The 27,786-nt window shown below is 45.5% G+C and overlaps 1 long non-coding RNA gene across 2 annotated transcripts in view; it reads left to right on the top strand.

Moving 5' to 3' along the window:
- Window positions 1–3,528: 3,528 nt before the first annotated feature.
- Window positions 3,529–27,786, top strand: part of LOC109547850 (uncharacterized) — a 134,507-nt gene continuing 110,249 nt past the window's right edge. For both annotated transcript variants that reach the window (XR_002173794.3, XR_002173793.3), the window contains exons 1-2: window positions 3,529–3,895; window positions 4,193–4,356. This is a non-coding gene — a long non-coding RNA (uncharacterized lncRNA). The remainder of the gene's footprint in view (window positions 3,896–4,192; window positions 4,357–27,786) is intronic.

Raw genomic sequence — 27,786 nt, 5'->3', positions numbered from 1 at the left:
CTTTATATTTTTGTGTATGTTTAATAATGTACACAATGGAGTATCACAGTAACACTTGATTATAATCTGTAAGTCATCATCAGTCTATGGCGGGGAGTTGCACCCTCAAACATTTGTGCTGATGCTATGCACATTGGAAATGTTTGTTGCTCTCTGGACTAATGCTTTCCCATGGAGAAAGTCAGCTTCACGTGGCTCAGTGAGTGTCTGGCGGTGGCTTGGGAAGCACTCTTGGAAGGTGGTGCTGGAGGATGAATTACTGAGGCTGCCTTCCTGGGGCCGGGGTGGTACCAGTCAGGCAGCCTGAAGGGAGGGTGTCCCGCAGAGCAGCAGTCAGGATTAGGGGCTGAGGGACTTGGTTTATGTGGAGAACGTAAAAGAACCAGAATATTCATGACCTGGCCAAGTGACCGGCAGGCCGGGGAGCCTGGTGTGGAGCGCTGGAAGAGCCAGGTCCTCTGGCAGGAGGGGAAGATAAGACTGGCCTACGTGGGCTATTCATCAATGAGGTGAGTCATGGTGGTCATGGGGAGAGCCAGCAAGACTTTCAAATGGATAGATTCCATCAGCAAGTCCAGTTCTGGCAGCACGGTGGGGCCTGTCAGACCCATAGTCATAACTTGGTATCAAGGGTCACTGGAGTGATAAGCCCCTGTGGGCTGGACTCGAGAGATTGGACTCGGAGGGCTGATGCGGCCAGCGTGGCCGGTGGAGCCAGTGAGGGCTGAGGGGTCAGTGGGGCAGGCTGGGCTAGCTAGCTCGGCCTTCCCTTCAGCCGGGAAGAAGGAAGCAGCTCCCACTTCCTTCCTCATCACACAATTGAATCAGGAAATGAAACGGCCACTTCCTGGCCTGTAGAGAGAAAGAGCTCCTTGGCCATCTGCCAACTAGAGGAAACCCCAAATTCAGCCTCTCCCCAATCCCTGAAGCCCCGAATTCCTCTGTGATGGTGCCCCGTCAGGTACAGCACTGGTTGCACATGTCTTCTGACAGCAGAACTCTTTCTTTATGCACAACACCAAATATATAAAGCCAGCCAAGGCCGAGCTGCACTGGTGGAAGGGCAGGGGAGCTGCAGGGTGGGAGCTCAGACGTCTGTCCATGCTTGGCTTCCAAAATGAACCCCGAGGCGCAATTTGAGAACCAGTGCCTAGAGAAGCAACTCCAAGCCCCTTGACATTCCTTCTATTTTTCCTTCCAGTCTTGTCCTCGGGCACTCCTTGCTTTACGTTTTATGCCTCAAAGTATAGCATTGCTCCCACACATCTGAGCTGTTTCATGCCTCCGTGCTTTGGCTAATGCTGTTCCTTCTGCTTGGAATGTCTTTCCACTGGCTGCCTCTGGCCCAGTCTTCAGAATTCACCTGTGATGGCATCTCCTTTGATAAGGTCTCTGGGCTCCCATAGTGCCCTTGAGATGTCTACATCTGAGAAGTTACCTCTTTCTACTGAAATTCTTTCTGTATCTGTTACCCTTACTAAACTGTAAACTTCCCAAGTGCAGGAATCGTTTGAATCTCTAAGTCCTCCATTCCCATTCCCAGCACTTGGAATAATTGATACAATTTTTTTTTTAATTTATTTTTTGGCTGCGTTGGGTCTTCCTTGCTGTGAGCAGGCTTTCTCTAGTTGCGGCGAGCAGGGGCTACTCTTCGTTGTGGTGCGCGGGCTTCTCATTGCGGTGGCTTCTCTTGTTACGGAGCACGGGCTCTAGGCATGCGGGCTGCAGTAGCTGCAGTGCGTGGGCTCAGTAGTTGTGGCTCGCAGGCTGTAGAGTGCAAGTTCAGTAGTTGTGGTGCATGGGCTTAGTTGCTCCGCGGTATGTGGGATCGTCCCGGACCAGGGATTGAACCCGTGTCCCCTGCATTGGCAGGCAGATTCATAACCACTGTGCCACCAGGGAAGTCCCGATACAATTGTTTAAACATTATCAGTCATCAGTTTCGAATGCAGTTTAGAAAGGAGTCACCAGACTCCTTTCTGGAAAGCAAGTTGGAGAAGAGAATGTGTAATAAAGGAGGGAGGGGGCTTCCCTGGTGGCGCAGTGGTTGAGAGTCTGCCTGCCGATGCAGGGGACGCGGGTTCGTGCCCCGGTTCGGGAGGATCCCACATGCCGCGGAGCGGCTGGGCCCGTGAGCCATGGCAGCTGAGCCTGCGCGTCCGGAGCCTGTGCTCCGCAACGGGAGAGGCCACAACAGTGAGAGGCCCGCGTACCGGAAAAAAAAAAAAGAAGGAAGGGAGGGAGGGAGGGAGGGGCACAGTACCTGAAAGCAGAAGGGAGAGGAGCTGAGGACTGAGGGGCTGGAGGGAAAACAACCACATCCTGTGGATTTTTGCATAAAGTCACTGAAAGTTTACATCACGTTTTGGGCCTGACATACCTGGCACCACTGCTGCCAATTAAACCTGGTAATAAGTAACTCTGGGAAAATGCACCCTTGTCTGCAATAGAAGGGACTTCCCAGGAGTTCTGGAGGCTTTTGATTCCTTCCCCGAGATGCTGCAGGCCTCCAGGGATTCTAACCAGCATAATGGATTTCTTAAGAAAATGGAGACAGCTGAGCAAGGAAAGGTTCGTTCAAGTCCCGGGGGGATGATAATGGTTTGGTTTAGGACTCCTTCAGATCTGTCTGAAGGGAGAAATCTCTTACTGGAATTGTTTGTTCATGGTTAGGGAGGGGGAAAGGGAAAAGGCATTGGATTTTGTATTATGAGAACCAGATGGATCCCAGGCCCTGCTTTAAAATATTGAACAATCTCTCCATATATAGAACGAGCTAGCAAGCTCCGCTTTCCCTGCTTCCCAGGTGCGCTGCAAGAACAAACGGGACCAGCACTGCTGCTCACTGGCTTTGTGACCTTGGGCAAGTTCTTTAAACTGTGCACCTCGGTTTCCTCGTGTGTCAAACGGGACACTACTTCCATTAATCAATGAGATAATCCACAGAAAGCTCTTAGTACAGGGCCTGCTATAGAGTAAGCACTCAATAAAAATCAGCTAAAGTGATTGCTCACACCCTTGAGCCATTTGGACGAGTTTAATTGATGATAAAAAGGCAGCTGAGCTACCAAAAGGCAAGAGAGCGTAAAACTGGCCCGTGAGTCAGCAGAATCAGCATGGGGGGGAGCTTGTTAGCGATGCAGAGATTGGGGCCCAACACCAGCCCTAGTGAGTTTAACAAGGTCCCCAGGTGATTCATATTCAAGTTAAAGTTCAGGAAGCAAGAACGTAGAAGCACTGACATATCTACCACTTAACTCTCTAGGTCTCTTTGGGCAGGTTCCTTAATCTCCCCGTGCTTCTTTTGTCATCTATAAAACCCTGGCTCACAGGGCCGAGGTGGTGGTTAAACGGCGTAATCTGTGCCAGGTAGCTAGGGTGGCGTCTGCACGGGGTAAGCGCCCTTCAGGATTTGCTGCTCTGCTCTCTGGCCCCACCCCAACCCCGCCCCTGCCCAGAAGCCTTTGCTGCTGTGTTTTCCAGCCCTCCCCCCAACCCCAAGAGCCTTGCACCTGGGGCCATGGTTCAGCCGGAGCCAGACGGCCAGGTTCCCGCGCTGGCTCCCCAACCTGGAGAAAGGTCTGCCTGTGTGACCTGGACAGCCACCTGACTGTTCCAAGTCTCAGTGTTCCCTCTGTTAAAATTGGACCAGTGACTGTGCCTAGCTCTTGGGGATGCCGAAGCATTGAGTGAGACGTGCGGCAAAGGGCCGGGCCAAGGCTCGCGCTTGGGTTTATCGATGGGCGCGTACTGACTGGAGTCCACGCTCCAGGCTCAAGTGTGTCCCTGACCCTCTTGCTGCCCAACCAACAGGTGCAGGAACTCCCTGGGTACCAGGGAGGACAGGACCCAAACCGTTCCAGGCAAAGGAGAGAGAGAGGACCGGCTGGGCCAGGTGAGTAAACCAGCCTGACGCCTCCCCAGGAGACTCACCTGGACTCTCCCCTAGCCCCTAAGCCCGTGAGGGTGGGGCTCAGCGGCAAGTTTGGGGAGCGTCCAGCGTTTTGCCTCCACATAATGAGTGTATGTGCTAAAGAATAGAAGAGTCCTGAGGTATAAACATGATGACCAGACGGGAGACTCATCCCCATCTCTGTCTGTTCTGGGCCTGCCAACCTGCGCTGTTAGGATTGAAGGAAAGGCCAGTATGTTTTCCCATCTCATCGTTGCCTCTAACCCCTTGTTTTCACAGTTCCTCTCAGTGACTCTGGTGTCACCACAAGAAGTGTGTCCTTTCAAGGTATGAACCCGAAACTCCAGTGGGCTTCTCTGAAGTTAGTGGAGAGCTTTTCACCTACTTCAGTTAAATTGGCGGTGGGGATCTCATTGCTTGGAGAAGAAACTTCCACAATGAACGTGAGAACAGTTTTTTTTTGTCTGTTTTTGTTTTTGATTATATTGAAGTACAGTTGATTTACAATATTGTGTTAGTTTCTGGTGTACAGCAAAATGATTCAGTTATACATACATGTATATGTATTCTTTTTCAGATTCTTTTCCATTATAGGTTTTTACAAGATATTGAAAATAGTTCCCTGTGCTATACAGTAAATCCTTGTTGTTTATCCATTTTACATATAGTAGTGTGTATCTCTTAATCCCTAACTCCTAATTTATCCCTCCCCCCCTTTTTCCCCTTTGGTAATACATGTTTGTTTTCTATGTCTGTGAGTCTATTTCTGTTTTGTAAATAAGTCCATCTGTATCATTTTTTTTAGATTTCACATATAAGCGATATCATATGATATTTGTCTTTCTCTTTCTGACGTCACTTAGTATGGTAATCTAGGTCCATCAAGGTTGCTGCCAATGGCATTATTTCATTCGTTTTTATGGCTGAGTAATCCATTGTGTGTGTGTGTGTATATATATATATATATACAGACATGCACAGTGTACATAGCATGTGTGTAGTAAAATGAATTATTTTTAGTACTGACATAGCACTGTAGTTTTGTGAATGTCTTACATCCTTTTTCAGGGAATAGTGTATATAGCATTTCAGGCTTGGGTGCTGGCGGTGAAGCATAGTACTTCTTCCTTGAGTCTTGGGGAGATGTGCTGTTCTCCATTTTCCGGTTTACAAGACCAGGGTATTGTGTTATACTACAAAGACTCTTCATTTCAGGAGCTTGTTTTCAATGAGACTAATTATTGGTATTAATACTAGAATTAAAAGAAAGTATAGGATAGATGCAAGCTGTCCAACAGCCATATATGGACAGTCCACAGGCTGTCCTCCGATTCATGTTAGTGTCAGTAAGTCTGCCACTAATACTCAGAACAAGAATTGACTGAAGGGCCGAAATATTATGCTTCATTGTTTAGATGTATGGAGTATTGGAATGAATGCCAGGATTAGGATTGAGAGCAGCACGGCTAAGACTCCTCCTAGTTTGCTGGGGATTGATCGTAGAATTGCATGCGAATAGAAAGTATCGTTCTGGTTAGATGCACGGTGGCGTGCTGAGTGGGTGTGCAGGGGTGTAGTTGTCGGGATCTCCTAACAGGTCGGGTGAGAATAGTGCTAGTATGAATGAGGCTAAGATTAACCATAAAGTGCCCAAGATGTATTTTGTAAATGTATATATTTAATTGTATAATAGGGGTGGAATGGGATTTTGTCTGTATCGGATGGTATTCCTGTGGGGTTGTTGGATCCTGTTTCATGGAAGAATAATAGGTGAACGGCCGCTAGTGCTGTGATGATGAAAGGGAGAATGAAGTGGAAGGCAAAGAATCGTGTTAGTTGGGGCTTCCCTGGTGGCGCAGTGGTTCAGAGTCCGCCTGCCGATGCAGGGGACACGGGTTTGTGCCCCGGTCCGGGAAGATCCCACATGCCGCGGAGCGGCTGGGCCTGTGAGCCATGGCCGCTGAGCCTGCGCGTCCGGAGCCTGTGCTCTGCAATGGGAGAAGCCACAACAGTGAGAGGCCGCGTACCGCAAAAAAAAAAAAAAAAAAAAAAAAAAAAAAAAAAATCGCGTTAGCGTTGCTTTATCTATGGAAAAACCACCTCAGATTCATTTGACAAGGGTGGCGCCGATATATGGGATTGCTGAAAGTAGGTTTGGGATGACAGTTGCGCCTCAGAATTCTTGTTCTCCGGGTAGGACGTAGCCTATGAATGCGGTGGCTGTGACTACAAGTAGCAGGATAATTCCAATGTTCCATGTTTCCTGAAACGCATAGGATCCACAGTGTAGGCCGCGTCCTACGTGGGCATAAAAGCAAATAAAAACCATGGAAGCTCCATTTGCACGTATGTACGGGATGATTCGGCCGGAGTTGACGTCTTGGCAAATGTGTGTTACTGATGAGAAGGCAGTTGTTGTGTCTGGTGTGTAGTGTATTGCCAAGAATAGGCCTGTTAGGACTCGTAGGATTAGGCAGATGCCTAGTAAGGAGCCAGAGTTTCATCATGAGGAGAAATTTGATGGGGTGGGGAGGTCAGTGAATGTGTTGTTGAGAATTTTTATGAGCGGGTGGGTTTTTCAGGTGTTGGTCATTGGTGTTCTCGTAGTGGAATGGTAATGATGATTTTTCATGTCATTGGTCATGGGTGAAGTCCATGTGAGAATAATGATGACATGTATTTATTTTAAGCATTATTTTTGTGATTAGTTTTGTGGGGTTTCTTCGAAGCCTTCTCCTATTTACGGGGGTCTAGGGTTGATTGTGGGGGGTGGTGTTGGGTGTGGGATTGTGTTAAATTTTGGTGGTTCATTTCTAGGTTTAATGGTGCTCCTGATGTATTTAGGGGGAATATTGGTTGTGTTTGGTTATGCAACGGCTATGGCCACCGAACAGTGCCCTGAGGTTTGGGTTTCTAATAAGGTTGTACTGGGAGCATTTCGTTTTGGGTTGGTAGTAGCGTTTTTAATGGGACTTTATATTTTAAAGGATGAGGATGTGGAGATTGAGTTGTTTATCTTACTGGTGACTCTGGGTTTTTCAGTGCAGAGGCTGTGGAAATCGCGGCGTTACATAGTAATGGTACTTGGTTGGTGGTTGTTACGGGTTGGTCCTTGTTTATTGGTGTTGTGGTTATTGTGGAGGTTACTCGGGGTAATTCAATAGGAGTATGCTGAGGAATGATAAAAAGGAGAGATTGATAAGGCCTTTTTGATTTGAGACTAATGTGGAAGATTTTAGTTGAATGAAGGCTGTATTTGGTAGGATGGTTTCTAGTCAGATTAAGTTTAGTAAGGAGGTTGCTAATTTTTGGCTTATTAATAGATTTAGATGAGGAGGTAGGTGGTGTATGATGGGGGGGAAGTATCCTAAGAGAGTGGAGAACTTGGAGGAGTCTGATGGGTGTATATATTTTAAGTTTTGTGTGTTAAGGTTGATTTCGAATGCTAGTACAAAGCCCAAGGTTGTCACTACAAGGGCAGTCAATTTTAAATGTAGGGGGATGGTTGTTGGAGGAATGCTGTTGGAGATGAGGAAGCCAGCAAAAATACTACCGATAAACAGGCTCTTGATGGAGTTGATTAAGAGGGGTTGTCTCTGAAGAAGAGAAGCGTGGCTGTCCTAGTAGTGCAAAGAAGATAATGCGAGTGCTATAGATGGCTGTGAGGGAGGTAGCGGTTAGAGTTACTAATAGGGCTCAGGTGTTGGTATAAGTCGTAGTGGCGGTTTCGATAATTAGGTCTTTAGAGTAAAATCCGGTGAGAAAAGGTATTCCTGTTAGTGCTAGGCATCCAATGATAAGGGCTGTTGCAGTGAAGGGTAAGGTCTCGAATAACGCTCCTACTTTTCGAACGTCCTGCTTGTTGTCTAGGTTGTGAACGATAGACCCAGAGTATAGGAACAACACGACTTTAAAGAAAGCGTGTGTGCAAATGTGTAAAAATGCTAGATGAGGTTGGTTGAGGCCAATCGTTACTATAATTAAACCTAGTTGGCTGGAGGTAGAGAAGGCAATAATTTTTTTAATATCGTTTTGGGTGAGGGAGCAGATAGCTGTAAACTGGGTGATAAGGGCTCCTAGGCAGAACATTATTGTTTGAATGAGTTTGTTGTTTTCTATTAAAGGGTAAAATCGGATAAGTAGGAAAACTCCTGCTACAACCATTGTGCTTGAGTGGAGTAGGGCCGAGACTGGGGTAGGACCTTCTGTTGCTGAAGGGAGTCAGGGATGAAGTCCAAATCGGGCTGATTTTCCGGCTGCGGCTGGTACGAGTCCCGTGAGGGGTAAGTTTAAAGAGTTTTGGTTGAGCATGAACATTTGTTGTAGGTCTCATGCGTTTGTGTTAGATGAAAATCATGCCATTGATATGATGAATCCGCCATCTCCCATGAGGTTATATAAAATTGCTTGAAGAGCAGCTGTGTTTGCGTCTGCTCGCCTGAGCCATCATCCGATAAGCAGGAAAGATATGATTCCTACTCCTTCTCATCCAATAAAAAGTTGGAAGAGGTTTTTGGCTGTAACAAAGATTAGCACAGTGATAAGCAAGAGGAGTAAATATTTGAAGAGTTGGTTGATACAAGGGTCAGAGTGTATGTATCACATTGAGAATTCTATCATGGACCATGTGATGAACAATGGTACGACTATGATTGAGAAATAGTCTATTTCGAAGCTGAGTATTAGTTTGAGGGTTTGGATGGTAATGCACTGTCAGTTTGAGATGAATATTTCTTGGCCTGTGTGAAGGAATATTATTGTTGGGATTAGACTAGTAATGAAAGCACAGGAGACAGTATTTTTTACATATCATGGGTATTTGTTATTTTTGTAGAAGTTCGTGCTAGTTATCATGATTGGAATAATTAGTATTAGTAATGTAATGAGGGCAAAAGAAGAGAATAGGTTTATTTTATTTGGAGTTGCACCAATTCTTTGTTTCCTAAGACCAATAGATAACTACTGTCCTTTAGAAGTTTGAAAAAACCATACTATTAGGTATGGGGACATGAATTAGCAGTTCTTGCAATTCTTTTTCGGTAAATAAGAAGTCTTAGTCTTCTGTTGCTAGATTCACAATCTAGTGTGTTTTTTAAACTATATCTACAGTACAGGGGACCAAGATGATCTTGGGGTTTAGTGATAGGAGTAGAAGTGGAAAGATATGTAGGGTTATAAGAGCATGTTCTCATGTGAAGAAGGGTATAATGTTATTGACATGGTGTGTATGTTTGCCTCGTTGTGTTATGATTAGTATGTACATGGAGTACAGGGTTGTAATTACAATATTGGTTCCTATTAGGATAATAGTGAGATTTGATCATGAGAAAGTTGACATGACTGAACAGTTCTCCGATTAGGTTAACGGTAGGGGGTAGGGCGAGGTTTGTTAGGCTTGCTAGTAGTCATCAAGTGGCTACCAGTGGGAGAAGAATTTGCAGGCCTCGGGCCAAGATTATGGTTGACTATGAATTCGCTCGTAATTTGAGTTTGCTAGGCAAAACAACATAGATGATGTGAGGCCAAGAGCAATCATTAGGGCGGTAGCCCCTCTATAACTTCAAGGGGTTTGAATAAGGATAGCTGCGATAACGAGTGCTATGTGGCTGACTGAGGAGTAGGCGATGAGTGATTTTAGGTCTGTGGGATGTAGGCAGATAGAGCTAGTTATGATTATTCCTCATAAGGAAAGCATAAGGAAAGAGTATGCTATATATTTTGTTAGAGGGTTAAGTACTGATGTGATTTGCAGCATGCCATAACCCCCGAGCTTTAGTGGTACGGCTGCAAGGACTAGGGAGCCTGTGATAGGGGCTTCTACGTGTGCTTTGGGTAGTCCAAGGTGGAGGCTGCAGAGGGTCATTTTTACTATAAATGCTATCATGCAGGCTAATCACATAAAGACGTTGGACCAGGAGATGGGTAGTGGTTGGGTTCAATATTGGAGTAATAGGAAATTTAAGGAGCCTACAATGTTTTGTAAATATGTTAATGCCACTAGGAATGGAAGTGATCCAGTTAGTGTATAGAATAGAAAGTAGAGTCCTGCATTAAGTCGTTCTGTTTGGTTACCTCAGCAGGTAAGGATAATAAGGGTGAGGAGTAGTGTGGCTTCAAGTATAATATAATGGATTAGTTCTGTGGCGTAAATGTTATGGTTAGAAGTGTTTGTAACGTGATTAGTATTGGGAGGTAAAGTTTTTTTCGGATTAGTGGTTCTTTGAGTAGGTGGGATCGGCTGGCCATTAAGATTGGGGGAGGAGTCATACTGTTAGGATTAGTAGTGGTGTGGAAAGGGAGTCGGAGAAGAATGTTATTGAATAGTTGAGGCTATTGTTGAACTGATTAAGAAGAAGTAGGCTTGTGAAGCTAATTAATAGGCTGTGGGTTGTGAGTTGATTCAGATCATGTTGTTTTTGATAGCCAGGTTGGGGGTATTAGTATGATTGTGGGGATGATAAGTTTTTAGCATTGGAGAAGGTTGAGGTTTTGTACATAATCGGTCCCATATGTATTCGATACTGTTACTAATAAGGCTAATCTGAGAGCTGCTTCGCAGGCTGCGAATACCAGTAGGATGATTGGTATTATGCTGGCTAAGGTGAAGTGCGAGTTTAAAATTGTTAGAGGGGCTTCCCTGGTAGCGCGGTGGTTAAGAATCTGCCTGCCAATGCAGGGGACACGGGTTCAAGCCCTGGTCTGGGAAGATCCCACATGCCGCGGAGCGGCTAGGCCCATGAGGCCTACTGAGGCTACAGGCTCAACTACTGAGCCTGCGCGTCTGGAGCCTGTGCTCTGCAATGGGAGAGGCTGTGACAGTGAGAGGCCCGCGCACTGCGATGAAGAGTGGCCCCCACTCACCGCAACTGGAGAAAGCCCTCGCACAGAAACGAAGACCCAACACAGCTAAAAATAAATAAATTAATTAATTAAAAATAAATAAAAAAAAGATTGTTAGGGCTGCTAGGATAAACAGTGATAACATTATACCTTGTAAACAAAGTAGTGAGGATATTAGATGGGATCGGTATATTAGTAAACCTATAAGGGATATGGTGAAGGTTATTATAATGTTTATATGTACTAGAGACACTTGGTAGTTATGAGTTTAATCACAATCTAATGAGTCGACATCACGTGTTTTATTTTAAACTAAATACCATATTCAGCCCACTCCAAGCCCTTTTGAGTTCACTCGTAGGCCAGGCTGGTTGCTAGTACTGAAATTAGAAACAGGGTTATGATAAGTATTGTTTCTAGGTTGTTTGTTTGGGTTGCTCAGGGGAGGGGTAGTAGGAGGGCAATTTCTAGGTCGAAGAGAAGGAAGGTGATTGCTACTAGGAAGAATTTTATAGAAAAGGGTAGGTGGGCAGATCCTATAGGGTCAAATCCTCATTCATAGGGGCTTGTTTTTTCTGCGTAGATGTTTCGTTGAGGAAGTCAGAAGGCAATAAGTAGGAGTAATGAGGCTAGTATTGTGTTTGTTAATAGGGTCAGTATTAGGTTTATTGTTCTTTTTCGAGGTGTACCGAAACTAACTGATTGGAAGTCAGTTGTACTAATTAATACTAAAAGGCCTATGAGCCTCATCAATAAATAGATACGTAAAGAAATAGTCATACAACATCTACAGAATGTCAGTATCAAGCAGCAGCTTCGAAGCCGAAGTGGTGGTTGGATGTGAAGTGGAATTTTAGTTGGCGCAGGAAACGATAAGAAAGGTGGATTCCAATGTAATCCATGGAAGCCTGTGGCTACGAAGAAAGTTGACCCACAGACCCTGTCTGAGATTGTAAAAGGGGTTTCATATATATATATATATATATATATATATATATATATACACACACACACACGCACACACCTACCACATCTTCTTTATCCATTCATCTGTCGATGGACACTTAGGTTGCTTCCATGTCTTGGCTATTGTAAATAGTGCTGCTATGAACATTGGGATGCATGTATCTTTCCAAATTAGAGGTTTCTTCCGATATATGCTGAGGAGTGGGATTGCTGGATAATATGGTAGCTCTATTTTTAGTTTTTTAAGGAAACTTCATATTGTTCTCCATAGTGGCTGTATCAATTTACATTCCCACCAACAGTGTAGGAGGGTTCCTGTTTCCCACACCCTCTCCAGCATTTATGATTTGTCATCTTTTTGATGATGGCCATTCTGACTAGTGTGAAGTGATGCCTCATTGTGGTTTTGATTTGCACGTCTCTAATGATTAGCGATGTTGAGCACCTTTTCATGTGCCTGTTGGCCATCTGTATGTATTCTTTGGAGAAATGTCTACTTAGATCTTCTGTAGGTGGGCACAGTTTTGATTCCAAGTCCAGAAGGGACTAAGGGAGTAAGCCCTGTGGAAGTTGGGACTTCTTCACCAGCTCCACGGCCTCCCTCCCAAGAGGGGCTGCGTCTGCCCAGAGAAGGGCCTTGAGTGGGCAGGCAGGCTGGGCCATAATCCTGGCACTGCTACTTCCTTGCTTCCCGCATGACGTTAGGCTAATTATTTATTTCTCCTGAAAATCAATTTTGTCTGCAAAATGAAGGTAATAAAACGTCCTTGTGTAGCATTGTCATGGGAATGAAAATGGAACATACTTTATAAGGATCCAAAGTGAAACACTTGAGAGCGTGAACGGGACGTTATTAGTAATTCCACAGGAGCCCGCCTAGCGGCACTGTCCCCGACAAAGTGGCACATGTGGTCTCCTTAATTAAAGGGCACATGCTAGGTGCTCAGCGAGTGGTAGGTCATTTCTATTGTTACATCTACTTAAGACAGGATTGCCAGATTAGCGAAGAAAGGTTGTGTCACAGGGCCCAGCAGTAAGGTGAGAATTACAGGGTTAGTGATAAAGTAAATGTAGCCAAGATTCAATTCATGAATCACTGGGATTATTGCACACAATTAGCATGAAACACAGGTTAGTCAAAGTAGGGAGGAAAAGAGGGTGGGTAATAAACCAGTCCCAGGAGAAGTTTGGGAAGGAGGCGTCTAACACAGGCAGTGGTCTCTGGTCCAGCAACAGGTCTTGCAACAAGCGTGAATAGAAAGTCACCCTCTGGGGGCTTCCCTGGTGGCGCAGTTGTTGAGAGTCCGCCTGCCGATGCAGGGGACGCGGGTTCGTGCCCCAGTCCGGGAGGATCCCACATGCCGCGGAGCGGCTGGGCCTGTGAGCCATGGCCGCTGAGCCTGCGCATCCGGAGCCTACGCTCCGCAATGGGAGAGGCCACAGCAGTGAGAGGCCCGCGTACCGCAAAAAAAAAAAAAAAGAAAGTCACCCTCTGCTCTGACAGGGCCTCCGGTGTCCCTGGATCAGGTCTCAGCAGTGTGGAGCTGGGTTCTCCAGCGAAGAGCCTTCAAGTCACTGGACTCAGTGGTCCCATGTTAAGGAGTCTGTCAGAAGCGAATGAGACTGCGCCCCAGGGGGTCTTGTCTCTATCAGTTGCTCCTCCTGTTCCAGTGAAGTTTTTCCGAGGACATTACCAAACAATTTCCTTATCTAAAGTAACAATTTATCACACGAAGACACCACAGTCCTATACTGGATGTTCCAGAACAACTAATATGGAAGTTCGTGTTGGCCACTGCAATTCCATCTTGAATTACTTAACACAGCTTAAATCCTATGAGTTTCACACCAGATGAGTAGGAATCATGACATGAAAGAAATCACATCATAACACAGGGTCTGAAATACTGCATGGAATATACTTATAATAAAAAGTCAGTTGTTTATCTGAAATTCAAATTTAACTGGTTGTACTGTACCTTATCTGGCAACTCTTGTTTAAGAGCCTTAGGTCACAGGGACTTAAGTTATAGAAGTAAAACTCTGTTACAGCCAATGCCATGAAGAGCGATTGCCTCTTAGAAACAAACTGTTGCATTGGTTCTTTTCTCCCAGCAGTCACTGGGGTTATTTTGGAGCCGGCTTTAGGAGAAGGGGGAAGAGAAACCAAATGAGGGTGAGGGCAATGGTGGAAGGTGATGGAAGGTCCAGAGAAACTGGAGGGAAGATGACCAAGATTTCCTGAGGAACAAATGGAGACAATGCTAGACCCTTTCAGGGCGTGGAGCTTTAAGAGATTAAGGACAGAATGAGCCCTTTGGGGAAAAGATAAAGAGGAGTTTGGAAAGCTCAGCGTGAGGTGATGAGTTGTACTTCCCATGCCCTGAAGGCAGGAGGATGGTTACTGGTAACTGGTGTAAAGTTTCAGGTGTTGTCTATTTCAACCGTGACATTTTCGGTATGTTATTTACCCAGAATGTGCAGAGAAGATTAGCAGGGCTTTTTCTTCATTTGCTCTCTTTTTTACCTTAAAGGTGATTTGAGAGCTTTCTCTCTCCTGTTGGTGTGAGAAAAGACGGTAAGAGAAGGAGGGAGATGAACCATGGTCTTACACACTGAGTGCTGCAGGCGCATGTGAGAATCAGTCCTGGGGCTGTGCTGCGGGCAGGAGTGGGTCTGGGAAGAGGTGTCCACCGGCAAGGCCAGGGCTCCGCAGTGGTCCTGTCTGACTCAGAGGGACACCTGCTTGTTGGTGGCGGGGCTCCCCCTGGACTCTGCAGAGCCAGGACTAATGTGAGCACCGAGGCTGTCATTTTTGCAGAAGAGCCCTGGGAAGACTGTCCTCTTGGCTGGGGCGTTGTCTCGGTGGGCCATCAGCCCCTTTGACCCTTCACTGATGGGCTCCCCCTCTTTGGGAGGGGGTGGTATGTTTAAGGCAATTTAAGGAGTGATGCGAGGGATGCAAGCTATAGGTTTCTTTCTCACTGCTGCCCACAGACATTCAGTCTGGGTTAAGCCCCTGCACACACACACACACACACACACACACACACACGCACGCACGCATCCCCTTTTTCTGGTTGTGAGAGGAGCAACTGAGAGCCTTTCCCCTTTCTAATCTGAGTCCTGGAGTGGGAGGGAGAGAATTCCACCACCAGTCCCTTCCTGAGATCAGACGGCTTGGTCGTATGGAGGTGACGCAGTAGAAAAGGCTATTTGAAAAGCCTTTCTAGGAAGCAGAGCACAAGACAGCTGCAGGCTCTTACTCGGCTCTTACTCGGCTGTTTACCTCGCAGTCAGGAGAGAAGTTTGCTCCCAGCAATTGGGGTCAATTCCTTCTCTCTTTCCCCTTCCTCCCCATAACCCACACGAGGCCGTCCGCATGCTCCCCTACAATCCAGCCAACCAAACCACACACTGGGACCAAGACATTGGAGAGAAGTGGAGGTGGCACCGAAGGCAATCACCTGGCTCCCACCTTCCGCCCGCCTTTCTCCTCTATCGGATTCAGAGTTTTTCATTTGACAATCCCCTCACTCGGGCTTCAGCATCAGCTGGTTTCCACTTTAGCTCCTGTTCCGCAGGGATGTGGCTTCTTGCTCATTCTCACACACAACAAGGCAAACCTGAGTGAGAGGATTATCCAATGAAAAGAAACTATGAAGCCAGTTAGGAGAAACGTGGGCAGAAGATGGGTGTCAGGTGTGTTCCCTCGCGTCTGCCCTCCGCTTTCTCTCTCCAATATTTGGATTCCCATGTGCGGTCCAGAACTAGAGTTAAATGTATTCAACAGAAAAAAAAAACTTCTTTATTCTGAGATTATGCCCTTCCTAACTTTTGGTGTTAAAAGTTCTTTTTTTCCCCATAAAATGAAGGTCATAATGAATGATGATTTTAAAACTGTTCATAGTTAGCAATATAAGATGTTAGCAGACTCATGTCAGTCCCTGAAAACAATTTCTTTAAAATATTTTATGCTTACACTTGAAATTCAGAAGTCTGGGCAACACTGAGCTAGGACCTTGGCGCCCCAGGTGGCTGGGCCAGAGCAAGCATTCACATTCAGGTACCCGACGTGGCACTCACAGGCACACCTCTGCACTGCAGCATCCTTTCATGACAGGCAGGGAGGTGACGGAGCAGACTCTTTCCGACATCATGGATTCTAGGGTAGAATAAATCTAACCTTCCACTGGTGTCCTTATTATACCACAGAAACTGATGAGAAATTCAACATGCATTTTGGCAGCAAAATGTTGCCGTGTTTGAGAGTTACGTGTACAAAGCCGGTGAAATACATTCTCCACCGGATCCTAAATTTAATTAGGCCTACTGCTTTGTAATTTTGTTAAATTGAACAAATACACATTTGAATCCTAACTGGACAAACATGGAATGAGGGGCTGTGGGAAAACTAGGAGTGGATCAGATGTGACTTCTGCCTTCCAAGAGGTTACAACCCAGTAGGGTGATAAGAAAATGACCAACTGTGGTAAAGGGAGGACAGTGGGGGAAAGGCATGAGATGACTCAGTCTCGGGGGAGTGGGGTGGGGAAAAGGGGAACAGTTCAGAGGAGGCAGAGGTCACAGTTGACAGGGGACCAGCAAAAGCATTATGAGAAAGGTGACATCTAGATGCACCAAACTATGTGAGCACTGTGGGAGCTGCAACTGTGTAATCACCCGAGTGTACCTAGATCCCTGTACCCAGTAAGTGCTCAATAAATGTTTGAAGGATTCATTAAATAAGTATTACTGGTGATATATGTGCTAGTTTAAATAAAGAGTTACTAAACACTATGTTTTTCTTGGGCTTAGAGCATTTGGGGAAAGCTTAGTTTAAGCAAGTTTTATGTGTATCTACTAAGGAATGCTTTCTCCCATTTCAATTCAGTGGCTGCAGTACTTACTTTTCAGCACAAGAGGGAGCTGCTGCACAGCTTACTTAACTAAAATAGCAGTATTTCTCTAGGTTTGCCCATTTTTTTCTCAAATTACAGTGTAATATATTGTGCCACTTAACTACCCTCCCCCCAAATAGCCCACCAACCCCAAATTTCCTATCAATACAATAAAGTTATTATCGATGGTGCATTATTTTCTGAAAAGAATTTCTCCTGTTACATGATTAGTAGGAAAAAATACATTTAAAATATATAAAATATATTTTAAAAGTTTTATAAACCAATACCTTAGACCAGGCGGACTGTTCTTCAGAGCCCTAAATAATCCAGGGTTTCCCAGTATGGGAGCTTTGCTTATAAAAATGCTTTAGGACCTCATATGTGGGCAACAAATCTGAGATAACAGTCACTTCTACATGCCCAAGTTTTCATGAGGATCAAAGTCTAGGAGAGATCTTAGTTTAGTCCAGACCTTTGAACTTAGGATGCGCAATTTCTTTTGCAAGGAGCTACAAAGTGTAGATTACGAAGTAGCCAAAATTCAGGTGTGTCTTGAATAAGAACACCTGATATTTATAGTAATCAGAGTTTGGGGGAAAATTAGCAAATAATTGTGTACATGATTTCAAAGGATTTCTTAATTTACTAACGGATTCTTTACAGAATTTTTCCAATAGCAAGCTTCCTAGTACTGTACATTTATTTATTTATTTTTACATCTTTATTGGAGTATAATTGCTTTACAATGGTGTGTTAGTTTTTGCTTTATAACAAAATGAATCAGTTATACATATACATATATTCCCATATCTCTTCCCTCTTGCGTCTCCCTCCCTCCCACCCTCCCTATCCCACCCCTCCAGGCGGTCACAAAGCACCGAGCTGATGTCCCTGTGCTATGCGGCTGCTTCCCACTAGCTATCTACCTTACGTTTGGTAGTGTATATATATGTCCATGCCTCTCTCTCGCTTTGTCACAGCTTACCCTTTCCCCTTCCCGTATCCTCAAGTCCATTCTCTAGAAGGTCTGTGTCTTTATTCCTGTCTAACCCCTAGGTTCTTCATGACTTTTTTTCCCCTTAAATTCCATATATATGTGTTAGCATATGGTATTTGTCTTTCTCTTTCTGACTTACTTCACTCTGCATGACAGACTCTAGGTCTATCCACCTCATTACAAATAGCTCAATTTCATTTCTTTTTATGGCTGAATAATATTCCATTGTGTATATGTGCCACATCTTCTTTATCCATTCATCGGATGATGGACACTTAGGTTGTTTCCATCTCTGGGCTATTGTAAATAGAGCTGCAATGAACATTTTGGTACATGACTCTTTTTGAATTATGGTTTTCTCAGGGTATATGCCCAGTAGTGGGATTGCTGGGTCATATGGTAGTTCTATTTGTAGTTTTTTAAGGAACCTCCATACTGTTCTCCACAGTGGCTGTATCAATTTACATTCCCACCAACAGTGCAAGAGGGTTCCCTTTTCTCCACACCCTCTCCAGCATTTACTGTTTCTAGATTTTTTTGATGATGGCCATTCTGACTGGTGTGAGATGATATGTCATCGTAGTTTTGATTTGCATTTCTCTAATGATTAATGATGTTGAGCATTCTTTCATGTGTTTGTTGGCAGTCTGTATATCTTCTTTGGAGAAATGTCTGTTTAGGTCTTCTGCCCATTTTTGGATTGGGTTGTTTGTTTTTTTGTTCCTAGTACTGTACATTTAGGAAAAAAAAATTTGAATTCCCCAAATCACATCTACATACTATTTTTCAGTGACATTGTTTCTGTCAAAGTGTGCTGCTATCTAAAAACAGCCCCTATAAATGACAGTGTATAGAAAATTTAAATGTAGGAGGTAGCGTTATTAAGGTAAAAGGAGAGCAATGTGTTTTTAGTCACCTGCGAATGAAATAATAGAAAGAATTTAAAGTGAAAGAATATTTGCCCAATTCATGAGCAAATTCAACCTATGTAAAGAAATCTGAATTTCATCTTAAAGAAAGAAAACAATCCCTCTGGTCTTCCCAGAACTATTTCATTATTTATGATTCTTTGTGGAACTGTAAGTCCCAGATTTCTGCCGTCACCAGTGGCCACACTCTCCCATGTCTGAATGCCCGTGTTTGTACATCACCTTCTATCTGTACTGTTGTTCCATGCTCTTCACACTTGAAGGGCAAGGACCAGGGCTTCTTGATTTTTATGTCACTTACAAAGCCTAGCCCAGGGCCAGTGGTGGGCTCTTCATTCACGTTTAGAAAAAAATCACAGCCAAGCGTAACTGATAAATAAATAAAGGAGGAAGAAAATGGGGTCTTAATGCTTAAGGGTTACGTGTTTGCTTATTTCTGGTTGATTGGTTGTTAAATCTTAATGCTTCAGTCAAGAGGTAGCAGGGGGGCTTCCCTGGTGGCGCAGTGGTTGAGAGTCCGCCTGCCGATGCAGGGGACACGGGTTCATGCCCCAGTCCAGGAAGATCCCACATGCCACGGAGTGGCTGGGCCCGTGAGCCATGGCCGCTGAGCCTGTGCATCCGGAGCCTGTGCTCCGCAACGGGAGAGGCCACAACAGTGAGAGGCCCGCGTACCGCTAAAAAAAAAAAAAAAAAAAAAAAGAGGTAGCAGGTGTGGTGAGGAGCATGGACTCAGGCATCTTAGGTTCAAATTACAGCTCAGCTTCTTCTAGCTGTGTGTTCTTGAGTAAGATTCCTGTCCTTTCCGTGTCTCAGTTTCTTATTCAGTAACATGGGATGATGCGGATGCTGATATGAATCTTCCCACATAGGGTTTATTCTTTATAAAATGTGCAGAACAGTGTCTGACATACAGTAAATACTATTAGTGATTATAAAATAGAATAATTATATTGACTGAGATGTAGTCAAAGTGTACGTTGTTCATTAAAAGCCAAACAAAGCTTTAAAAAATGTAACGGAGATGGAGTGATGAAAATGTTCTGGAATTATATAGTGATTGTTGCATAGCCTTGTACACTAAAAACCACTGAATTGTGTACTTTCAAATAGTGAATTTTATGGTATGCGAATTATATCTCAATTACAAAAATGTAATGGAGAAAAATTCAATTCAACAAATAGTTATGGACACATAATAGATGCTCAACCTTACCTGGGCTCGGTGGAGGATATAAAGCACTTTAAGACGTAATCTTTGCTCTGGAGGGTATTGTTTAAGGAGCATCTGCAGTGTCATCGGCACCTTCCCCAGCTTTCTGGAGGACGTCACTCTCCACGTTTCTTACACCGAGACTCAGAAGGGTTATGCGGCTTGCCCAAGGTCCCATAGGAAACATGGGTAGCAGGAGCCCAGCTGCTTTCTTCAGGTAGGGACAGTCTTGTTGAAGACAGATGATTTACATCTATAGAGTAACTAGTGAAGCAAACATCACAGGAGGTCATCAGGCCCAATATGTGGGATAAGGAGAATCAAAAGGAGCAGCCAGTGGTAGGGAAGGTTTTCTGGAGGCAAAGGCCTTTAGAGGGGTCTTTATAAAAGGGGGAGATCTGTGCATGTGAGTCACAGTGGGAGTAGGCATCCTAGATGTGTAAGAAGTGCTCCCTGACCTGCTTTTCCTAGAATTATGCATATTCTCAGGTTGAAAGCCTCTTATAGTGATCATGTTAACAAACACGACATATGAGACATTCGGCTGACACAGCTGAAGCCATAGGCATTTGTCTGGACCAATGACACCAAGGTAGGATGTCAATGAGAAAACAGGAGGATCTAAACACAATTTAATTTGCTTGACTCACCACCCATTTGCTTCTTTCGTCATTTATTCAGTACTTTTTATTTTTTATTTTTGAGCGCCTACCTGACTAATATCTGAGAATATAAACAGAAATAAAATGCAATCTTTGCTTTTCGGGAAGATTCCAAGCTAGGAGTTGACATCAGATAGGTATACAAGAAAATAAAGTGATAAGTGATATATAGCAAAGGGCTATAGAAAGGTGAATGGAAACACAGACTTAGAAACACTACGTTCAGTTGATGTTCAAAAAATAAAGATTGTTGAAGAGGTTTATTTTTCTGGCTAACACGTATACTCTTGCAAAGTACCTTAACAGGGCCTTTCCCAGCTGATAGAAGGACAAGAAAGGCTTGGGGAAGAGGTACCCAGGGCTAGAGAGAGACAGGAGACCCCTCCTCACTCTGCTCCTATGAGCTCCCTGGCTGGTGGGTGGGCCACTTGCCCCAAAGTGGTTTTAAATCTAAAGTGGGACAATTTCTCTGCTCTACCTTTCCGAGTGACTTCCTGAGGGAAGATATGTTGGGGCCTGGTTGGAGGAGGGAGCCAGGCCCCTTAAGGATAGGATTCATCTTCCCCAAGAGGAAAGCAGTCTCTCTATCTGGGCCTCACTTTCACCCAACCCTCACTCAAGGGACTATTTTCAAGGATAAGAAAGGAGCAGTTGGTGATTTTAAAAAACAATACTTTTTATTGTGGTAAAATACACATAGCATAAAATTAATCACTTTAAGCATCTTTTAGTATACAATTCAGCAGCATCAGTATGTTCACAAGGTTGTCCAACCATCACCACTCTCTATTTCCAGAACATTTTCATCATCCCAAACTGAAATTCTGTACCCCATTAAGCAATACCCTGCCCCTCCCCCAGCCCCTGGTAACCATATTCTACTTTCTGTCTCTATGAATTTGACTACTCTAGGTATCTCATTTAAGGGCCGTCATATAATACTTGTCCTTTTGCATCTGGCTTATTTCACTTAGCATAATGTTTTCAAGGTTTATCTCCGTTGTAGCATGTGTCAGAATTTCATACCTTTTTAAGGCTGAACACTATTCCGTTGCATATGTGCATCACATTTTGTTTATCCATGCATCCACTGACGGACACTTGGCTTGTTTCCACCTTTTGACCATCGTGGATAACACTGCTCTGAACATTGGTGTACAAGTATCTGTTCGAGTTCCTGCTTTAAATTCCTTTGGGTTTATACCGTCAAGTCAAATTGCTGGATCATATGGTAATTCTGCTTTGCTTTTGGAGGGACCACCAAACTGTTTACCATAGTGGCTGCACCATTTTACATTCTCGATACCAATGCACAAGGGTTTCAATTTCTTCACATCCTTATCAATAGCAACTGCAGAAGAATGTGGAAAGGATCCTGAACTTGAGTTGAAAGAAGTCAAGTACCGTTTCTGGCTTTTCCTTTTTCCTCCCTTCCCTTCCCAGCTCTGCTTTTTAATAAAATATTTACAGGGGAATAATTTTAGATTTACAGAAAATTGACAAGGATAGTAGTCTTAGTCTGTTTGGGCTGCTATAACAGAATACCATAGACTGGGTGAACAACAGAAATTTATTTCTCACAGTTCTGGAGGCTGGAAGTCCCAGATCAGGGTGCCAGCATGGTTGGGTTCTGGTGAGGATCCTTTTTAGAGTTGCTGACTACAGACTTATCGCTGTGTCCTCACCTGGTGGAAAGGGCCAGTAAGCTGCGTCTTGAACGAGGGCCTCTTAATCTCGTTCATGGGAGCTCCGCCCTCATGACTAAGTACCTCCCAAAGGCCTGACTCCCTAATACCACCATTTTGGGCATTAGAATATCAACTTCCCTGGTGGTGCAGTGGTTGAGAGTCTGCCTACTGATACATGGGATACGGGTTCGTGCCCCGGTCCGGGAGGATCCCACCTGCTGCGGAGCAGCTGGGCCCGTGAGCCATGGCCACTGAGCCTGCGCGTCTGGAGCCTGTACTCCGCAATGGGAGAGGCCGCAACAGTGAGAGGCCCGTGTACTGAAAAAAAAAAAAAATGCAGTATAGTATTATTAACTATAGTCACCATGCTGTACATTGCATCCCTGACTTATTTATTTTATAGCTGGAAGTTTGTATCTTTTGTCTCCCTTCACCCATTTTGTCCCCCTCCCCTCCAGTCCTCACCTCTGGCAACTACCAATCTGTTCTCTGAATCTATGAGCTTGGTTTTGGGTTTTTATTATAAATTATTATTATTATTTTTAAGATTCCATATATAAATGAAATCATTCAATATTTGTCTTTCTCTGTCTGACTGATTTCACTTAGCAGAATGCCCTCAAGGGCCATCCACATTATCTCAAATGGCAAGATTTCGTTCCTTTTTATGGCTGAATAATATTCTTCTGTGTGTGTGATATTTTCTTTTCTTTTTTTTTTTTTAAAGATGTTGGGGGTAGGAGTTTATTAATTAATTTATTTATTTTTGCTGTGTTGGGTCTTCATTTCTGTGAGAGGGCTTTCTCTAGTTGTGCCAAGCGGGGGCCACTTTTCATCACGGTGCGCGGGCCTCTCACTATCCCGGCCTCTCTTGTTGCGGAGCACAGGCTCCGGACACGCAGGCTCAGTAGTTGTGGCTCACGGGCCTAGTTGCTCCGTGACATGTGGGATCCTCCCAGACCAGGGCTCGAACCTGTGTCCCCTGCATTAGCAGGCAGACTCTCAACCACTGTGCCACCAGGGAAGCCCCTGTGTGATATTTTCTTTATTCATTCAACCATTGATGGATATGTAGGTTGTTTCCATATCTTGGCTATTGTAAATAATGCTGCAGTGAATGTTGGGGTGCATATATCTTTTTGAGTTAGTGTTTTTGATTTATTTGCATAAATTCCGAAAGTGGAACTGCTGGATCATAGGTTAGTTCTATTTTTAATTTTTTGAGGATCCCCCATACTGTTTTCCATAGTGACTGTGTCAATTTACATTCCCACCAGCAGTACATGAGGGGCCCCTTTTTTCCTCATTCTCTCTAGCACTTGTTATTTCTTCTCTTTTTTTCTTTAATTGAAGTATAGTTGATGTACAATATGGTGTTAGTTTCAGGTGTACAGTAAAGTGATTCAGTTATATATATATGTATGTGTGTGTATATATATATATAAATATATATATATTTTAGATTCTTTTCCATTATAGGTTACTACAAGATACTGAATATAGTTCCCTGTGCTATACAGTAAATCTTTTTACTGTTTATTTTATTTATCTATTTTATATATAGTAGTTTGTATCTGTTAATCCCATACTCTCAATTTATCCCTCTCCCTCCCCTTTCCCCTTTGGTAACCATAAGTTTGTTTTCTATGCCTGTGAGTCCGTTTCTGTTTTGTAAATAAATTCATTTGTATCATTTTTTAGCTTCCACATAGAAGTGATATTACATGATATTTGTCTTTCTCTGTCTGGCTTACTTCTCTCAGTATGATAATCTCTAGGTCCATCCAGATTGCTGCAAATGGCAATATTTCATTCTTTTTTATGGCTGAGTAATATTCTATTATATATATACCATATCTTCTTTACCCATTCATCTGTCGATGGACACAGGTTGCTTCCATGTCTTGGCTATTGTAAATAGTGCTGCTGTGAACATTAGGGTACATGTATCTTTTTGAATTATAGTTTTGTCTGGATATATGCCCAGGAATGGGATTGCTGGATCATGTGGCAACTCTATTTTTAGTTTTTAAAATACTGTTCTCCATAGTGGCTGCACCAATTTACATTCCCACCAACAGTGTGGGAGGGTGCCCCTTTCTCCACATTCTCTCTAATACTTGTTATTTCTTGTCTTTTTGACGATAGCCATTCTGACAGGTGTGAGGTGATGCCTCACTGTGGTTTTGATTCGCATTTCCCTGATGATTAGTGATTGAGCATCTTTTCCTGTTGACCATCAGTATGTCTTCTTTGGAAAAATGTCTATTCAGGTCCTCTGCCCATTTTAAAATCAGATTGTTTTTTGCTATTGAGTTATATGAGCTCTTTATATTTTGGGGATATTACCCCCTTTTCAGACACACGATTTGCACATGTTTTCTCCAATTCAGTGGGCGGCCTTTTCATTTTGTTGATGGTTTCCATTGCTGTGCAGCAGCTCAGCAGCTTTTTATTTGCTGAGACCCTTCTGACACTCTCCTCCCTGAGCCTCAGTTTTCTCACGTGTCCAATGTGAACAATGATAATAGCAACCTCTACCCACAGGGTACAGTGAGGACTGAGTGGATAGAAGAAGTGAGACTGTTTTGTGGGCTGTAAAGCTTCATGCCCACGGAAAGGATTATCATTGAAGCCTGCAGCCTCCTCCTTTCACCAACGGGCCTCCCTGCCCTGCACCAGGTCTTCTGCCTCTTGCTGACTGAGCTGCCAAAGGCCGTCAGAAGGAGGCTCTGCCACCAGGCCTGCCCTGGCCAGAGGAGTCCTGGCGCTCCTGGCCCTGTAGGTGGCACTGACCTGATTGAGGGCTCTGGCCTCTGGCAGGGCCTCTTCCCAGTGCTTCCTGTGTGTTTATAAAGCTCCTCCAGGTGCTGGCATCTTGACACTTTGGGGGTGGAGAGAGGCTGGAGGTTACAGGCTCAGCTCTCTCCCTGGGCATTTGAGATGACCACTGGGCTATCCTCCGGCCACAGAGGGAGGAGGAAACCATGAGTTGGCTCAGCTGCCTTTTTTTTTTTTTTGCGGTATGCGGGCCTCTCACCGTTGTGGCCTCTCCCATTGCGGAGCACAGGCTCTGGACGCGCAGGCTCAGCGGCCATGGCTCATGGGCCCAGCCGCTCCGCGGCATGTGGGGTCTTCCTGGACTGGGGCACGAACCCGTGTCCCCTGCATCAGCAGGCGGACTCTCAACCACTGCACCACCAGGGAAGCCCTCAGCTGCTTTTTCATTCTCTCCAGGTTGGGGTCGGGGAAGGGTGGTGGGCTGAGGGTGCAGGGGTGATATTCTGAGTCTGGTTTGAGAGATTGCAGGAGCTGAGCTCAGCATGCTCTCTCCACTCCTGGCTCCCTCTGGGGCTTCTTGGAAGGATCTCTCGTTTGCTCATGTCCACTCTCTCCCACATGGCTTCTTGGTTAGTGCTTGTAGTGGGTTGAACAGGGGTCCCAAAAGGTCCTAACCTCTGCTACCTGTGAATGTGACATTCTTTAGAAATAGGGTCTTTGTAGATGTAACCGAGTTGAGGATCTTGTGATCAGATCATCTTTTAGGCCCACCCTAAATCCAATGACAGGTGTTTTTATGAGACATAAAAGGAGGTAACACAGGCAGAGGGGAAGGTTATTGAAGACAGACACAGAGATTGTAGTTATGCTGCCACAAGCCGCAGAACGACACAGGTTACGGCAGCCACTACAAGCTAGGAGTGAGGCGTGGAGGCCATTCCCCCTCAGAGCCTCCAGAGGGAACCAGCCTGTCAACACCTTGATTTTGGACTTCTGGCCTTGTCTTAGCGTCGGCTGTCCTAACAAGGCACAACAGACTGGGTGGCTTAAACAACAGAAATTAATTTTATCACGGTTCTGGAGATTGCAAGTCTGAGCTCAGGGTGCCGGCATGGTTGGGTTCTGGTGAGGGCCTTCCTCCTGGCTTGCCAACTGCTGCCTTTTCACTGTGGCCTCACACGGCAGAGAGAATGACAGACAGCAAGCGCTCTGGTGTCTCTCCTTAAAAGGGCACTAATCCCATTATGAGGGCCCCATTTTCATGCCCTCGTCTAAACCTGAACTCCCCAAAGCCCCATCTTCAAATAGCATCACACTGGGGGTTAGGGCTTCGACATGTGAATTTGCGGGAGGGACACACAATTCAGTCCATAGCAGGCCTCCAGAACTGTAAGAGAATAACTTTGTGTTGTTTCAGGCCACCCAGTTTGTGGCATTTTGTTATGGCAGCCTTAGGAAACTGAGACACTGGTCCTCCCCACTTCCCTAGGCACCCTCCTCAGTGAGACCAGCAGTCCAAAAGAAGACTTACAGCGGGGCCAAGGCAGGTAGCATGCCTGGGGAAAGCTGAGGGTGTGGATGAATGGTGTGACACTGCCTGGACTCTCTGGGTCCAGACTCAGTGCCCCTGAGAACTGGCACTGGGCAGCTGGGGGCTGTCACGGGTGCCCCTCGTCTTCGGCTACATCACGGAGGAGGGGGACCTGGCACTGCACCTGGTGGTGATTCATCAGCAGGAGCCCTTCCTGGATCTCCTCCTAGGCTTGTGGCCTGGGCCTGCACCCGGCCCTCCTGGATCTCCTCCTAGGCTCGTGGCCTGGGCCTGCAAGATGAGCTGGGCCACACAGCCCTGCACCCGGCAGCCGTCCTGGGGAGGCATCCAGGATGCAGAAGTCATATGTGGCAGTCACCAGGTTGCACAAGGTGGGGCCACACCTGCTCTGCCACATCGCAGCTCCAGTGCCCACCTGGTGCGCAGAGGAGCTACCCACGCCTGCCTCAGTCAGGGCCTGACCACACCCCAGCACCAAATGCCTCAGTTGCCTTGTACCTGGAACCTACTTAGAGAAGCGGAGAGTGAGGAGGGTTAGAAACTGCAGCTCTGGTCTGAAAACTCTGAGGGCCACGCCCCACTCCACACTCCGTCATCCTCGAAGATGCAGAGATGGTCCAGCTGCTCCCAGGAGGTTGAGCTGACCTCAACAAACCAGAACCCACGTGAGGCCGGAGCTCCCTGCCCTCGGCAGTGGAGACCCAAGCAGCTGACTGGTGGGAGATTCTCCGGAGGGCAGGCTTGGGCCCTGCCGCCCCCAGGTACGCGTGTGCACCCCCTGGGGCAGCCCTGCTCCTGCCCACCCCCTCCTCGCCTGGCTCTTCTGAGCATGGAACATCTGAGTCTGAGGAAAGGATGACAAGCCTAGCTTCTGCAGCAGCAGTAGTGACAGCCCCTGCGGGGGTGCGGGCGTGAGTCGAAAGGATAGATTGGATGGTCCAGCAGCGGGGTCAGGGTACACTGGCGGGTGGGAACGGGGAGAAGAGATATCAGGCAGAGCACTGAGACCGACCGTGGGCTGGAGCAATTGGAGAACTCAGGCAGCAGAGTGCAAGTGTCCTCACGGAGCAGTCAGCACAGACCTGGACAGGGGTGGTGGGAAGGACTTGGACAGTAGTGGTTGAGAATTAAAGCAACGGCAGAGGTAGAACTCAGGCAGAAGTGGAGACCATGGGTCACAGTGATTGGCAGCTAGAGACAGTGACAGGTGATTTGGGGGAGCAAGAGATGAAGCACTCAGGTGAAGGAGAGAGACTGCAGTGGCTTTGGTCGCTGAAGAACTGGAGCAGGGCTAGGACTCGAGCAGTAGCAGTGGGAGAAATGACTTTGAAAATGGTGGGT

Source organism: Tursiops truncatus, chromosome 7 (genome assembly GCF_011762595.2).
Source record: "Tursiops truncatus isolate mTurTru1 chromosome 7, mTurTru1.mat.Y, whole genome shotgun sequence".
NCBI classification, from domain to species: domain Eukaryota; kingdom Metazoa; phylum Chordata; class Mammalia; order Artiodactyla; family Delphinidae; genus Tursiops; species Tursiops truncatus.
This window is presented reverse-complemented; position numbering and strand designations above follow the sequence as displayed.